The following is an 18,258-nucleotide window of genomic DNA, read 5'->3' as shown; positions in this document are numbered from 1 at the left end:
CTGTTGTGGAAATGTGGTGCTCGACCCTGTGCATTGTGACTGTTGTGGAAATGAGATGAGGTGCTTTACCCCGTGCATTGTGACTGTTGTGGAAATGAGATGAGGTGCTAGACCCCATGCAATGTGACTCTTGTGGAAATGTGATGTTCAACCCCATACATTGTGACTGTTGTGGATATGAGGTGCTTGACCTCGTGCGTTGTGACTGTTGTGGACATGTGATGATTGACCCCATGCATTTTGACTGTTGTGGAAATGAGGTGCTCGACCCCATACATTGTGACTGTTCTGGACATGTGATGCTCTACCCCGTGCATTGTGACTGTTGTGGAAATGTGTTTCTTGACCCCGTGAATTGTGACTTTTGTGGAAATGAAGTGCTCGACCCCATACATTGTGACTGTTGTGGAAATGAGGTGCTCCACCCCATGCATTGTGACTGTTGTGGAAATGTGGTGCTCGACCCCGTGCATTGTGACTGTTGTGGAAATGTGATGCTTGACGGCATCAATTGTGACTGTTGTGGAAATGTGTTGCTCGACCACATGCATTGTGACTGTTGTGGACATGTGATGCTTGACCCCATGCATTGTGACTGTTGTGGAAATGTGGTGCTAGACCCCATGCATTGTGACTGTTGTGGAAATGAGGTGCTTGACCCCTTGCATTGTGACTGTTGTGGAAATGAGGTGCTCAACCCCGTGCATTGTGACTGTTGTGGAAATGTGATGCTCTACCCCGTGCATTGTGACTGTTGTGGAAATGTGGTGCTTGACCCCTTGCATTGTGACTGTTGTGGAAATGAGATGCGGTGCTTGACCCCGTGCATTGTGACTGTTGTGGAAATGTGTTGCTTGACCCCGTGCATTGTGACTGTTGTGGAAATGTGGTGCTTGACCCCTTGCATTGTGACTGTTGTGGAAATGAGATGCGGTGCTTGACCCCGTGCATTGTGACTGTCGTGGAAATGTGGTTCTTGACTCCGTGAATTGTGACTGTTGTGGAAATGAGGTGCTCGAACCCATGCATTGTGACTGTTGTGGAAATGTGGTGCTCGAACCCGTGCATTGTGACTGTTGTGGAAATGAGATGAGGTGCTCGACCCCATGCAATGTGACTCTTGTGGAAATGTGATGTTCCGCCCCATACATTGTGACTGTTGTGGAAATGAGGTGCTCAACCCCGTGCATTGTGACTGTTGTGGAAATGTGACGCTCTACACCGTGCATTGTGACTGTTGAGGAAATGTGATGCTCTACCCCGAGCATAGTGACTGTTGTGGAAATGTGGTTCTTGACCCCTTAAATTGTGACTGTTGTGGAAATGAGGTGCTCGACCCCATACATTGTGACTGTTGTGGAAATGAGGTGCTTGACCCCATGCATTGTGACTGTTGTGGAAATGAGGTGCTCAACCCCGTGCATTGTGACTGTTGTGGAAATGTGATGCTCTACCCCGAGCATTGTGACTGTTGTGGAAATGTGGTTCTTGACCCCTTAAATTGTGACTGTTCTGGAAATGAGGTGCTCGACCCCATACATTGTGACTGTTGTGGAAATGAGGTGCTTGACCCCATGCATTGTGACTGTTGTGGAAATGAGGTGCTCCACCCCATGCATTGTGACTGTTGTGGAAATGTGGTGATCGACCTCGTGCAATGTGACTTTTGTGGAAATGTGGTGCTCGACCCCATACATTTTGACTGTTGTGGATATGTGGTGCTGGAGCCCATGCATTTGGACTGTTGTGGAAATGTGATGCTCAAACCCATACATTGTGACTGTTGTGGAAATGAGGTGCTTGACCCCGTGCATTGTGACTGTTGTGGACATGTGATGCTTGACCCCATGCATTGTGACTGTTGTGGAAATGTGGTGCTCGACCCCATGCATTGTGACTGTTGTGGAAATGAGGTGCTTGACCCCTTGCATTGTGACTGTTGTGGAAATGAGGTGCTCAACCCCGTGCATTGTGACTGTTGTGGATATGAGGTGCTTGACCTCGTGCGTTGTGACTGTTGTGGACATGTGATGCTTGACCCCATGCATTGTGACTGTTGTGGAAATGAGGTGCTCGACCCCATACATTGTGACTGTTGTGGAAATGTGATGCTCTACCCCGTGCATTGTGACTGTTGTGGAAATGTGGTTCTTGACCCCGTGCATTGTGACTGTTGTGGAAATGTGATGCTCTACCCCGTGCATTGTGAATGTTGTGGAAATGTGGTTCTTGACCCCGTGAATTGTGACTGTTGTGGAAATGAGGTGCTCGACCCCATACATTGTGACTGTTGTGGAAATGAAGTGCTCCACCCCATGCATTGTGACTGTTGTGGAAATGTGGTGCTCGACCACGTGCATTGTGACTGTTGTGGAAATGAGGTGCTCGACCCCATACATTGTGACTGTTGTGGAAAGGTGGTGCTCGACCCCGTGCATTGTGACTGTTGTGGAAATGTGATGCTTGACGGCATTCATTGTGACTGTTGTGGAAATGTGTTGCTCGACCACGTGCATTGTGACTGTTGTGGAAATGTGTTGCTTGACCCCTTGCATTGTGACAGTTGTGGAAATGAGATGAGGTGCTTGACCCTGTGCATTGTGACTGTTGTGGAAATGTGTTGCTTGACCCCATGCATTTTGACTGTTGTGGAAATGTGGTGCTTGACCCCTTGCATTGTGACTGTTGTGGAAATGAGATGCGGTGCTTGACCCCGTGCATTGTGACTGTCGTGGAAATGTGGTTCTTGACTCCATGAATTGTGACTGTTGTGGAAATGAGGTGCTCGACCCCATGCATTGTGACTGTTGTGGAAATGTGGTGCTCTACCCTGTGCATTGTGACTGTTGTGGAAATGAGATGAGGTGCTTTACCCCGTGCATTGTGACTGTTGTGGAAATGAGATGAGGTGCTAGACCCCATGCAATGTGACTCTTGTGGAAATGTGATGTTCAACCCCATACATTGTGACTGTTGTGGATATGAGGTGCTTGACCTCGTGCGTTGTGACTGTTGTGGACATGTGATGATTGACCCCATGCATTTTGACTGTTGTGGAAATGAGGTGCTCGACCCCATACATTGTGACTGTTCTGGACATGTGATGCTCTACCCCGTGCATTGTGACTGTTGTGGAAATGTGTTTCTTGACCCCGTGAATTGTGACTTTTGTGGAAATGAAGTGCTCGACCCCATACATTGTGACTGTTGTGGAAATGAGGTGCTCCACCCCATGCATTGTGACTGTTGTGGAAATGTGGTGCTCGACCCCGTGCATTGTGACTGTTGTGGAAATGTGATGCTTGACGGCATCAATTGTGACTGTTGTGGAAATGTGGTGCTAGACCCCATGCATTGTGACTGTTGTGGAAATGAGGTGCTTGACCCCTTGCATTGTGACTGTTGTGGAAATGAGGTGCTCAACCCCGTGCATTGTGACTGTTGTGGAAATGTGATGCTCTACCCCGTGCATTGTGAATGTTGTGGAAATGTGGTTCTTGACCCCGTGAATTGTGACTGTTGTGGAAATGAGGTGCTCGACCCCATACATTGTGACTGTTGTGGAAATGAAGTGCTCCACCCCATGCATTGTGACTGTTGTGGAAATATGGTGCTCGACCACGTGCATTGTGACTGTTGTGGAAATGTGGTGCTTGACCCCATGCATTGTGACTGTTGTGGAAATGAGCTGCTCGACCCCATACATTGTGACTGTTGTGGAAAGGTGGTGCTCGACCCCGTGCATTGTGACTGTTGTGGAAATGTGATGCTTGATGGCATTCATTGTGACTGTTGTGGAAATGTGTTGCTCGACCACGTGCATTGTGACTGTTGTGGAAATGTGTTGCTTGACCCCTTGCATTGTGACAGTTGTGGAAATGAGATGAGGTGCTTGACCCTGTGCATTGTGACTGTTGTGGAAATGTGTTGCTTGACCCCATGCATTTTGACTGTTGTGGAAATGTGGTGCTTGACCCCTTGCATTGTGACTGTTGTGGAAATGAGATGCGGTGCTTGACCCCGTGCATTGTGACTGTCGTGGAAATGTGGTTCTTGACTCCATGAATTGTGACTGTTGTGGAAATGAGGTGCTCGACCCCATGCATTGTGACTGTTGTGGAAATGTGGTGCTCGACCCTGTGCATTGTGACTGTTGTGGAAATGAGATGAGGTGCTTTACCCCGTGCATTGTGACTGTTGTGGAAATGAGATGAGGTGCTAGACCCCATGCAATGTGACTCTTGTGGAAATGTGATGTTCAACCCCATACATTGTGACTATTGTGGATATGAGGTGCTTGACCTCGTGCGTTGTGACTGTTGTGGACATGTGATGATTGACCCAATGCATTTTGACTGTTGTGGAAATGAGGTGCTCGACCCCATACATTGTGACTGTTCTGGAAATGTGATGCTCTACCCCGTGCATTGTGACTGTTGTGGAAATGTGGTTCTTGACCCCGTGAATTGTGACTGTTGTGGAAATGAAGTGCTCGACCCCATACATTGTGACTGTTGTGGAAATGAGGTGCTCCACCCCATGCATTGTGACTGTTGTGGAAATGTGTTGCTCGACCCCGTGCATTGTGACTGTTGTGGAAATGTGATGCTTGACGGCATCAATTGTGACTGTTGTGGAAATGTGTTGCTCGACCACATGCATTGTGACTGTTGTGGAAATGTGTTGCTTGACCCCGTGCATTGTGACTGTTATGGAAATGTGGTGCTTGACACCTTGCATTGTGACTGTTGTGGAAATGAGATGCGGTGCTTGACCCCGTGCATTGTGACTGTTGTGGAAATGTGTTGCTTGACCCCGTGCATTGTGACTGTTGTGGAAATGTGGTGCTTGACCCCTTGCATTTTGACTGTTGTGGAAATGAGATGCGGTGCTTGACCCCGTGCATTGTGACTGTCGTGGAAATGTGGTTCTTGACTCCGTGAATTGTGACTGTTGTGGAAATGAGGTGCTCGACCCCATGCATTGTGACTGTTGTGGAAATGTGGTGCTCGAACCCGTGCATTGTGACTGTTGTGGAAATGAGATGAGGTGCTCGACCCCATGCAATGTGACTCTTGTGGAAATGTGATGTTCCGCCCCATACATTGTGACTGTTGTGGAAATGAGGTGCTCAACCCCGTGCATTGTGACTGTTGTGGAAATGTGACGCTCTACACCGTGCATTGTGACTGTTGTGGAAATGTGATGCTCTACCCCGAGCATAGTGACTGTTGTGGAAATGTGGTTCTTGACCCGTTAAATTGTGACTGTTGTGGAAATGAGGTGCTCGACCCCATACATTGTGACTGTTGTGGAAATGAGGTGCTTGACCCCATGCATTGTGACTGTTGTGGAAATGAGGTGCTCAACCCCGTGCATTGTGACTGTTGTGGAAATGTGATGCTCTACCCCGAGCATTGTGACTGTTGTGGAAATGTGGTTCTTGACCCCTTAAATTGTGACTGTTCTGGAAATGAGGTGCTCGACCCCATACATTGTGACTGTTGTGGAAATGAGGTGCTTGACCCCATGCATTGTGACTGTTGTGGAAATGAGGTGCTCAACCCCGTGCATTGTGACTGTTGTGGAAATGTGATGCTCTACCCCGTGCATTGTGACTGTTGTGGAAATGGGGTTCTTGACCCCGTGAATTGTGACTGTTGTGGAAATGAGGTGCTCGACCCCATACATTGTGACTGTTGTGGAAATGAGGTGCTCCACCCCATGCATTGTGACTGTTGTGGAAATGTGGTGATCGACCTCGTGCAATGTGACTTTTGTGGAAATGTGGTGCTCGACCCCATACATTTTGACTGTTGTGGATATGTGGTGCTGGAGCCCATGCATTTGGACTGTTGTGGAAATGTGATGCTCAAACCCATACATTGTGACTGTTGTGGAAATGAGGTGCTTGACCCCGTGCATTGTGACTGTTGTGGACATGTGATGCTTGACCCCATGCATTGTGACTGTTGTGGAAATGTGGTGCTCGACCCCATGCATTGTGACTGTTGTGGAAATGAGGTGCTTGACCCCTTGCATTGTGACTTTTGTGGAAATGAGGTGCTCAACCCCGTGCATTGTGACTGTTGTGGAAATGTGATGCTCTACCCCGTGCATTGTGAATGTTGTGGAAATGTGGTTCTTGACCCCGTGAATTGTGACTGTTGTGGAAATGAGGTGCTCGATCCAATACATTGTGACTGTTGTGGAAATGAAGTGCTCCACCCCATGCATTGTGACAGTTGTGGAAATGTGGTGCTCGACCACGTGCATTGTGACTGTTGTGGAAATGTGGTGCTTGACCCCATGCATTGTGACTGTTGTGGAAATGAGGTGCTCGACCCCATACATTGTGACTGTTGTGGAAAGGTGGTGCTCGACCCCGTGCATTGTGACTGTTGTGGAAATGTGATGCTTGACGGCATTCATTGTGACTGTTGTGGAAATGTGTTGCTCGACCACGTGCATTGTGACTGTTGTGGAAATGTGTTGCTTGACCCCTTGCATTGTGACAGTTGTGGAAATGAGATGAGGTGCTTGACCCTGTGCATTGTGACTGTTGTGGAAATGTGTTGCTTGACCCCATGCATTTTGACTGTTGTGGAAATGTGGTGCTTGACCCCTTGCATTGTGACTGTTGTGGAAATGAGATGCGGTGCTTGACCCCGTGCATTGTGACTGTCGTGGAAATGTGGTTCTTGACTCCATGAATTGTGACTGTTGTGGAAATGAGGTGCTCGACCCCATGCATTGTGACTGCTGTGGAAATGTGGTGCTCGACCCTGTGCATTGTGACTGTTGTGGAAATGAGATGAGGTGCTTTACCCCGTGCATTGTGACTGTTGAGGAAATGAGATGAGGTGCTAGACCCCATGCAATGTGACTCTTGTGGAAATGTGATGTTCAACCCCATACATTGTGACTGTTGTGGATATGAGGTGTTGACCTCGTGCGTTGTGACTGTTGTGGACATGTGATGATTGACCCCATGCATTTTGACTGTTGTGGAAATGAGGTGCTCGACCCCATACATTGTGACTGTTCTGGACATGTGATGCTCTACCCCGTGCATTGTGACTGTTGTGGAAATGTGGTTCTTGACCCCGTGAATTGTGACTTTTGTGGAAATGAAGTGCTCGACCCCATACATTGTGACTGTTGTGGAAATGAGGTGCTCCACCCCATGCATTGTGACTGTTGTGGAAATGTGGTGCGCGACCCCGTGCATTGTGACTGTTGTGGAAATGTGATGCTTGACGGCATCAATTGTGACTGTTGTGGAAATGTGTTTCTCGACCACATGCATTGTGACTGTTGTGGAAATGTGTTGCTTGACCCCGTGCATTGTGACTGTTGTGGAAATGTGATGCACTACCCCGTGCATTGTGAATGTTGTGGAAATGTGGTTCTTGACCCCGTGAATTGTGACTGTTGTGGAAATGAGGTGCTCGAACCCATACATTGTGACTGTTGTGGAAATGAAGTGCTCCACCCCATGCATTGTGACTGTTGTGGAAATGTGGTGCTCGACCCCGTGCATTGTGACTGTTGTGGAAATGTGGTGCTTGACCCCATGCATTGTGACTGTTGTGGAAATGTGGTGCTCGACCCCATACATTGTGACTGATGTGGAGATGTGGTGCTGGAGCCCATGCATTTGGACTGTTGTGGAAATGTGATGCTCAACCCCGTACATTGTGACTGTTGTGGAAATGAGGTGCTTGACCCCGTGCATTGTGACTGTTGTGGACATGTGATGCTTGACCCCATGCATTGTGACTGTTGTGGAAATGAGGTGCTCGACCCCATACATTGTGACTGTTGTGGAAATGTGATGCTCTACCCCGTGCATTGTGACTGTTGTGGAAATGTGGTTCTTGACCCCGTGAATTGTGACTGTTGTGGAAATGAGGTGCTCGACCCCATACATTGTGACTGTTGTGGAAATGTGGTGCTCCACCCCATGCATTGTGACTGTTGTGGAAAGGTGGTGCTCGACCCCGTGCATTGTGACTGTTGTGGAAATGTGATGCTTGACGGCATTCATTGTGACTGTTGTTGAAATGTGTTGCTCGACCACGTGCATTGTGACTGTTGTGGAAATGTGTTGCTTGACCCCTTGCATTGTGACTGTTGTGGAAATGAGATGAGGTGCTTGACCCTGTGCATTGTGACTGTTGTGGAAATGTGTTGCTTGACCCCGTGCATTGTGACTGTTGTGGAAATGTCGTGCTTGACCCCTTGCATTGTGACTGTTGTGGAAATGAGATGAGGTGCTTGACCCTGTGCATTGTGACTGTTGTGGAAATGTGTTGCTTGACCCCGTGCATTGTGACTGTTGTGGAAATGAGGTGCTCGACCCCATGCATTGTGACTGTTGTGGAAATGTGGTGCTCGACACCGTGCATTGTGACTGTTGTGGAAATGTGTTGCTTGACCCCGTGCATTGTGACTGTTGTGGAAATGTGATGCACTACCCCGTGCATTGTGAATGTTGTGGAAATGTGGTTCTTGACCCCGTGAATTGTGACTGTTGTGCAAATGAGGTGCTCGACCCCATACATTGTGACTGTTGTGGAAATGAAGTGCTCCACCCCATGCATTGTGACTGTTGTGGAAATGTGGTGCTCGACCCCGTGCATTGTGACTGTTGTGGAAATGTGGTGCTTGACCCCATGCATTGTGACTGTTGTGGAAATGTGGTGCTCGACCCCATACATTGTGACTGATGTGGAGATGTGGTGCTGGAGCCCATGCATTTGGACTGTTGTGGAAATGTGATGCTCAACCCCGTACATTGTGACTGTTGTGGAAATGAGGTGCTTGACCCCGTGCATTGTGACTGTTGTGGACATGTGATGCTTGACCCCATGCATTGTGACTGTTGTGGAAATGAGGTGCTCGACCCCATACATTGTGACTGTTGTGGAAATGTGATGCTCTACCCCGTGCATTGTGACTGTTGTGGAAATGTGGTTCTTGACCCCGTGAATTGTGACTGTTGTGGAAATGAGGTGCTCGACCCCATACATTGTGACTGTTATGGAAATGTGGTGCTCCACCCCATGCATTGTGACTGCTGTGGAAAGGTGGTGCTCGACCCCGTGCATTGTGACTGTTGTGGAAATGTGATGCTTGACAGCATTCATTGTGACTGTTGTTGAAATGTGTTGCTCGACCACGTGCATTGGGACTGTTGTGGAAATGTGTTGCTTGACCCCTTGCATTGTGACTGTTGTGGAAATGAGATGAGGTGCTTGACCCTGTGCATTGTGACTGTTGTGGAAATGTGTTGCTTGACCCCGTGCATTGTGACTGTTGTGGAAATGTGGTGAGTGACCCCTTGCATTGTGACTGTTGTGGAAATGAGATGAGGTGCTTGACCCTGTGCATTGTGACTGTTGTGGAAATGTGTTGCTTGACCCCGTGCATTGTGACTGTTGTGGAAATGAGGTGCTCGACCCCATGCATTGTGACTGTTGTGGAAATGTGGTGCTCGACACCGTGCATTGTGACTGTTGTGGAAATGAGATGAGGTGCTCGACCCCATGCAATTTGACTCTTGTGGAAATGTGATGTTCAACCCCATACATTGTGACTGTTGTGGATATGAGGTGCTTGACCTCGTGCGTTGTGACTGTTGTGGACATGTGATGCTTGACCCCATGCATTGTGACTGTTGTGGAAATGTGGTGCTCGACCCCATACATTGTGACTGTTGTGGAAATGTGATGCTCTACCCCGTGCATTGTGACTGTTGTGGAAATGTGGTTCTTGACCCCGTGAATTGTGACTGTTGTGGAAATGAGGTGCTCGACCCCATACATTGTGACTGTTGTGGAAAGGTGGTGCTCGACCCCGTGCATTGTGACTGTTGTGGAAATGTGATGCTTGACGGCATTCATTGTGACTGTTGTGGAAATGTGTTGCTCGACCACGTGCATTGTGACTGTTGTGGAAATGTGTTGCTTGACCCCTTGCATTGTGACAGTTGTGGAAATGAGATGAGGTGCTTGACCCTGTGCATTGTGACTGTTGTGGAAATGTGTTGCTTGACCCCGTGCATTTTGACTGTTGTGGAAATGTGGTGCTTGACTCCTTGCATTGTGACTGTTGTGGAAATGAGATGCGGTGCTTGACGCCGTGCATTGTGACTGTCGTGGAAATGTGGTTCTTGACTCCATGAATTGTGACTGTTGTGGAAATGAGGTGCTCGACCCCATGCATTGTGACTGTTGTGGAAATGTGGTGCTCGACCCTGTGCATTGTGACTGTTGTGGAAATGAGATGAGGTGCTTTACCCCGTGCATTGTGACTGTTGTGGATATGAGATGAGGTGCTTGACCCCATGCAATGTGACTCTTGTGGAAATGTGATGTTCAACCCCATACATTGTGACTATTGTGGATATGAGGTGCTTGACCTCGTGCGTTGTGACTGTTGTGGACATGTGATGATTGACCCCATGCATTTTGACTGTTGTGGAAATGAGGTGCTCGACCCCATACATTGTGACTGTTCTGGAAATGTGATGCTCTACACCGTGCATTGTGACTGTTGTGGAAATGTGGTTCTTGACCCCGTGAATTGTGATTGTTGTGGAAATGAAGTGCTCGACCCCATACATTGTGACTGTTGTGGAAATGAGGTGCTCCACCCCATGCATTGTGACTGTTGTGGAAATGTGGTGCTCGACCCCGTGCATTGTGACTGTTGTGGAAATGTGATGCTTGACGGCATCAATTGTGACTGTTGTGGAAATGTGTTGCTCGACCACATGCATTGTGACTGTTGTGGAAATGTGTTGCTTGACCCCGTGCATTGTGACTGTTATGGAAATGTGGTGCTTGACCCCTTGCATTGTGACTGTTGTGGAAATGAGATGCGGTGCTTGACCCCGTGCATTGTGACTGTTGTGGAAATGTGTTGCTTGACCCCGTGCATTGTGACTGTTGTGGAAATGTGGTGCTTGACCCCTTGCATTGTGACTGTTGTGGAAATGAGATGCGGTGCTTGACCCCGTGCATTGTGACTGTCGTGGAAATGTGGTTCTTGACTCCGTGAATTGTGACTGTTGTGGAAATGAGGTGCTCGACCCCATGCATTGTGACTGTTGTGGAAATGAGATGAGGTGCTTTACCCCGTGCATTGTGACTGTTGTGGAAATGAGATGAGGTGCTTTACCCCGTGCATTGTGACTGTTGTGGAAATGAGATGAGGTGCTCGACCCCATGCAATGTGACTCTTGTGGAAATGTGATGTTCCGCCCCATACATTGTGACTGTTGTGGATATGAGGTGCTTGACCTCGTGCATTGTGACTGTTGTGGACATGTGATGATTGACCCCATGCATTTTGACTGTTGTGGAAATGAGGTGCTCGACCCCATACATTGTGACTGTTCTGGAAATGTGATGCTCTACCCCGTGCATTGTGACTGTTGTGGAAATGTGGTTCTTGACCCCGTGAATTGTGACTGTTGTGGAAATGAGGTGCTCGACCCCATACATTGTGACTGTTGTGGAAATGAGGTGCTCCACCCCATGCATTGTGACTGTTGTGGAAATGTGATACTTGACGGCATCAATTGTGACTGTTGTGGAAATGTGTTGCTCGACCACATGCATTGTGACTGTTGTGGAAATGTGTTGCTTGACCCCGTGCATTGTGACTGTTATGGAAATGTGGTGCTTGACCCCTTGCATTGTGACTGTTGTGGAAATGAGATGCGGTGCTTGACCCCGTGCATTGTGACTGTTGTGGAAATGTGGTGCTTGACCCCTTGCATTGTGACTGTTGTGGAAATGTGATGAGGTGCTTGACCCTGTGCATTGTGACTGTTGTGGAAATGTGTTGCTTGACCCCGTGCATTGTGACTGTTGTGGAAATGTGGTGCATGACCCCTTGCATTGTGACTGTTGTGGAAATGAGATGCGGTGCTTGACCCCGTGCATTGTGACTGTCGTGGAAATGTGGTTCTTGACTCCGTGAATTGTGACTGTTGTGGAAATGAGGTGCACGACCCCATGCATTGTGACTGTTGTGGAAATGTGCTGCTCGACCCCGTTCATTGTGACTGTTGTGGAAATGAGATGAGGTGCTTTACCCCGTGCATTGTGACTGTTGTGGAAATGAGATGAGGTGCTCGACCCCATGCAATGTGACTCTTGTGGAAATGTGATGTTCCGCCCCATACATTGTGACTGTTGTGGATATGAGGTGCTTGACCTCGTGCATTGTGACTGTTGTGGACATGTGATGATTGACCCCATGCATTGAAACTGTTGTGGAAATGTGGTTCTTGACCCCTTAAATTGTGACTGTTGTGGAAATGAGGTGCTTGACCCCATACATTGTGACTGTTGTGGAAATGAGGTGCTTGACCCCATGCATTGTGACTGTTGTGGAAATGAGGTGCTCAACCCCGTGCATTGTGACTGTTGTGGAAATGTGATGCTCTACCCCGAGCATTGTGACTGTTGTGGAAATGTGGTTCTTGACCCCTTAAATTGTGACTGTTGTGGAAATGAGGTGCTCGACCCCATACATTGTGACTGTTGTGGAAATGAGGTGCTTGACCCCATGCATTGTGACTGTTGTGGAAATGAGGTGCTCAACCCCGTGCATTGTGACTGTTGTGAAAATGTGATGCTCTACCCCGTGCATTGTGACTGTTGTGGAAATGTGGTTCTTGACCCCGTGAATTGTGACTGTTGTGGAAATGAGGTGCTCGACCACATACATTGTGACTGTTGTGGAAATGTAGTGATCGACCTCGTGCAATGTGACTGTTGTGGAAATGAGGTGCTTGACCCCATGCATTTTGACTGTTGTGGAAATGTGGTGCTCGACCCCATACATTGTGACTGATGTGGATATGTGGTGCTGGAGCCCATGCATTTGGACTGTTGTGGAAATGTGATGCTCAAACCCATACATTGTGACTGTTGTGGAAATGAGGTGCTTGACCCCGTGCATTGTGACTGTTGTGGACATGTAATGCTTGACCCCATGCATTGTGACTGTTGTGGAAATGTGGTGCTCGACCCCATGCATTGTGACTGTTGTGGAAATGAGGTGCTTGACCCCTTGCATTGTGACTGTTGTGGAAATGAGGTGCTCAACCCCGTGCATTGTGACTGTTGTGGAAATGTGATGCTCTACCCCGTGCATTGTGAATGTTGTGGAAATGTGGTTCTTGACCCCGTGAATTGTGACTGTTGTGGAAATGAGGTGCTCGACCCCATATATTGTGACTGTTGTGGAAATGAAGTGCTCCACCCCATGCATTGTGACTGTTGTGGAAATGTGGTGCTCGACCCCGTGCATTGTGACTGTTGTGGAAATGTGGTGCTTGACCACATGCATTGTGACTGTTGTGGAAATGTGGTGCTCGACCCCATACATTGTGACTGATGTGGAAATGAGGTGCTTGACCCCGTGCATTGTGACTGTTGTGGAAATGTGGTGCTCGACCCCATACATTGTGACTGATGTGGAGATGTGGTGCTGGAGCCCATGCATTTGGACTGTTGTGGACATGTGATGCTTGACCCCATACATTGTGACTGTTGTGGAAATGAAGTGCTCCACCCCATGCATTGTGACTGTTGTGGAAATGTGGTGCTCGACCCCGTGCATTGTGACTGTTGTGGAAATGTGGTGCTTGACCCCATGCATTGTGACTGTTGTGGAAATGTGATGCTCGACCCCATACATTGTGACTGATGTGGAGATGTGGTGCTGGAGCCCATGCATTTGGACTGTTGTGGAAATGTGATGCTCAACCCCGTACATTGTGACTGTTGTGGAAATGAGGTGCTTGACCCCGTGCATTGTGACTGTTGTGGACATGTGATGCTTGACCCCATGCATTGTGACTGTTGTGGAAATGAGGTGCTCGACCCCATACATTGTGACTGTTGTGGAAATGTGATGCTCTACCCCGTGCATTGTGACTGTTGTGGAAATGTGGTTCTTGACCCCGTGAATTGTGACTGTTGTGGAAATGAGGTGCTCGACCCCATACATTGTGACTGTTGTGGAAATGTGGTGCTCCACCCCATGCATTGTGACTGTTGTGGAAAGGTGGTGCTCGACCCCGTGCATTGTGACTGTTGTGGAAATGTGATGCTTGACGGCATTCATTGTGACTGTTGTTGAAATGTGTTGCTCGACCACGTGCATTGTGACTGTTGTGGAAATGTGTTGCTTGACCCCTTGCATTGTGACTGTTGTGGAAATGAGATGAGGTGCTTGACCCTGTGCATTGTGACTGTTGTGGAAATGTGTTGCTTGACCCCGTGCATTGTGACTGTTGTGGAAATGTCGTGCTTGACCCCTTGCATTGTGACTGTTGTGGAAATGAGATGAGGTGCTTGACCCTGTGCATTGTGACTGTTGTGGAAATGTGTTGCTTGACCCCGTGCATTGTGACTGTTGTGGAAATGAGGTGCTCGACCCCATGCATTGTGACTGTTGTGGAAATGTGGTGTTCGACACCGTGCATTGTGACTGTTGTGGAAATGTGTTGCTTGACCCCGTGCATTGTGACTGTTGTGGAAATGTGATGCACTACCCCGTGCATTGTGAATGTTGTGGAAATGTGGTTCTTGACCCCGTGAATTGTGACTGTTGTGCAAATGAGGTGCTCGACCCCATACATTGTGACTGTTGTGGAAATGAAGTGCTCCACCCCATGCATTGTGACTGTTGTGGAAATGTGGTGCTCGACCCCGTGCATTGTGACTGTTGTGGAAATGTGGTGCTTGACCCCATGCATTGTGACTGTTGTGGAAATGTGGTGCTCGACCCCATACATTGTGACTGATGTGGAGATGTGGTGCTGGAGCCCATGCATTTGGACTGTTGTGGAAATGTGATGCTCAACCCCGTACATTGTGACTGTTGTGGAAATGAGGTGCTTGACCCCGTGCATTGTGACTGTTGTGGACATGTGATGCTTGACCCCATGCATTGTGACTGTTGTGGAAATGAGGTGCTCGACCCCATACATTGTGACTGTTGTGGAAATGTGATGCTCTACCCCGTGCATTGTGACTGTTGTGGAAATGTGATGCTTGACGGCATTCATTGTGACTGTTGTTGAAATGTGTTGCTCGACCACGTGCATTGGGACTGTTGTGGAAATGTGTTGCTTGACCCCTTGCATTGAGACTGTTGTGGAAATGAGATGAGGTGCTTGACCCTGTGCATTGTGACTGTTGTGGAAATGTGTTGCTTGACCCCGTGCATTGTGACTGTTGTGGAAATGTGGTGCGTGACCCCTTGCATTGTGACTGTTGTGGAAATGAGATGAGGTGCTTGACCCTGTGCATTGTGACTGTTGTGGAAATGTGTTGCTTGACCCCGTGCATTGTGACTGTTGTGGAAATGAGGTGCTCGACCCCATGCATTGTGACTGTTGTGGAAATGTGGTGCTCGACACCGTGCATTGTGACTGTTGTGGAAATGAGATGAGGTGCTCGACCCCATGCAATGTGACTCTTGTGGAAATGTGATGTTCAACCCCATACATTGTGACTGTTGTGGATATGAGGTGCTTGACCTCGTGCGTTGTGACTGTTGTGGACATGTGATGCTTGACCCCATGCATTGTGACTGTTGTGGAAATGAGGTGCTCGACCCCATACATTGTGACTGTTGTGGAAATGTGATGCTCTACCCCGTGCATTGTGACTGTTGTGGAAATGTGGTTCTTGACCCCGTGAATTGTGACTGTTGTGGAAATGAGGTGCTCGACCCCATACATTGTGACTGTTGTGGAAAGGTGGTGCTCGACCCCGTGCATTGTGACTGTTGTGGAAATGTGATGCTTGACGGCATTCATTGTGACTGTTGTGGAAATGTGTTGCTCGACCACGTGCATTGTGACTGTTGTGGAAATGTGTTGCTTGACCCCTTGCATTGTGACAGTTGTGGAAATGAGATGAGGTGCTTGACCCTGTGCATTGTGACTGTTGTGGAAATGTGTTGCTTGACCCCGTGCATTTTGACTGTTGTGGAAATGTGGTGCTTGACCCCTTGCATTGTGACTGTTGTGGAAATGAGATGCGGTGCTTGACCCCGTGCATTGTGACTGTCGTGGAAATGTGGTTCTTGACTCCATGAATTGTGACTGTTGTGGAAATGTGGTGCTCGACCCTGTGCATTGTGACTGTTGTGGAAATGAGATGAGGTGCTTTACCCCGTGCATTGTGACTGTTGTGGATATGAGATGAGGTGCTTGACCCCATGCAATGTGACTCTTGTGGAAATGTGATGTTCAACCCCATACATTGTGACTATTGTGGATATGAGGTGCTTGACCTCGTGCGTTGTGACTGTTGTGGACATGTGATGATTGACCCCATGCATTTTGACTGTTGTGGAAATGAGGTGCTCGACCCCATACATTGTGACTGTTCAGGAAATGTGATGCTCTACCCCGTGCATTGTGACTGTTGTGGAAATGTGGTTCTTGACCCCGTGAATTGTGACTGTTGTGGAAATGAAGTGCTCGACCCCATACATTGTGACTGTTGTGGAAATGAGGTGCTCCACCCCATGCATTGTGACTGTTGTGGAAATGTGGTGCTCGACCCCGTGCATTGTGACTGTTGTGGAAATGTGATGCTTGACGGCATCAATTGTGACTGTTGTGGAAATGTGTTGCTCGACCACATGCATTGTGACTGTTGTGGAAATGTGTTGCTTGACCCCGTGCATTGTGACTGTTATGGAAATGTGGTGCTTGACCCCTTGCATTGTGACTGTTGTGGAAATGAGATGCGGTGCTTGACCCCGTGCATTGTGACTGTTGTGGAAATGTGTTGCTTGACCCCGTGCATTGTGACTGTTGTGGAAATGTGGTGCTTGACCCCTTGCATTGTGACTGTTGTGGAAATGAGATGCGGTGCTTGACCCCGTGCATTGTGACTGTCGTGGAAATGTGGTTCTTGACTCCGTGAATTGTGACTGTTGTGGAAATGAGGTGCTCGACCCCATGCATTGTGACTGTTGTGGAAATGAGATGAGGTGCTTTACCCCGTGCATTGTGACTGTTGTGGAAATGAGATGAGGTGCTTTACCCCGTGCATTGTGACTGTTGTGGAAATGAGATGAGGTGCTCGACCCCATGCAATGTGACTCTTGTGGAAATGTGATGTTCCGCCCCATACATTGTGACTGTTGTGGATATGAGGTGCTTGACCTCGTGCATTGTGACTGTTGTGGACATGTGATGATTGACCCCATGCATTTTGACTGTTGTGGAAATGAGGTGCTCGACCCCATACATTGTGACTGTTCTGGAAATGTGATGCTCTACCCCGTGCATTGTGACTGTTGTGGAAATGTGGTTCTTGACCCCGTGAATTGTGACTGTTGTGGAAATGTGATGCACTACCCCGTGCATTGTGAATGTTGTGGAAATGTGGTTCTTGACCCCGTGAATTGTGACTGTTGTGCAAATGAGGTGCTCGACCCCATACATTGTGACTGTTGTGGAAATGAAGTGCTCCACCCCATGCATTGTGACTGTTGTGGAAATGTGGTGCTCGACCCCGTGCATTGTGACTGTTGTGGAAATGTGGTGCTTGACCCCATGCATTGTGACTGTTGTGGAAATGTGGTGCTCGACCCCATACATTGTGACTGATGTGGAGATGTGGTGCTGGAGCCCATGCATTTGGACTGTTGTGGAAATGTGATGCTCAACCCCGTACATTGTGACTGTTGTGGAAATGAGGTGCTTGACCCCGTGCATTGTGACTGTTGTGGACATGTGATGCTTGACCCCATGCATTGTGACTGTTGTGGAAATGAGGTGCTCGACCCCATACATTGTGACTGTTGTGGAAATGTGATGCTCTACCCCGTGCATTGTGACTGTTGTGGAAATGTGATGCTTGACGGCATTCATTGTGACTGTTGTTGAAATGTGTTGCTCGACCACGTGCATTGGGACTGTTGTGGAAATGTGTTGCTTGACCCCTTGCATTGAGACTGTTGTGGAAATGAGATGAGGTGCTTGACCCTGTGCATTGTGACTGTTGTGGAAATGTGTTGCTTGACCCCGTGCATTGTAACTGTTGTGGAAATGTGGTGCGTGACCCCTTGCATTGTGACTGTTGTGGAAATGAGATGAGGTGCTTGACCCTGTGCATTGTGACTGTTGTGGAAATGTGTTGCTTGACCCCGTGCATTGTGACTGTTGTGGAAATGAGGTGCTCGACCCCATGCATTGTGACTGTT

This window comes from Hemitrygon akajei, chromosome 10 (assembly GCF_048418815.1).
Source record: "Hemitrygon akajei chromosome 10, sHemAka1.3, whole genome shotgun sequence".
In the NCBI taxonomy this organism is placed as follows: Eukaryota; Metazoa; Chordata; class Chondrichthyes; order Myliobatiformes; family Dasyatidae; genus Hemitrygon; species Hemitrygon akajei.
This window is presented reverse-complemented; position numbering follows the sequence as displayed.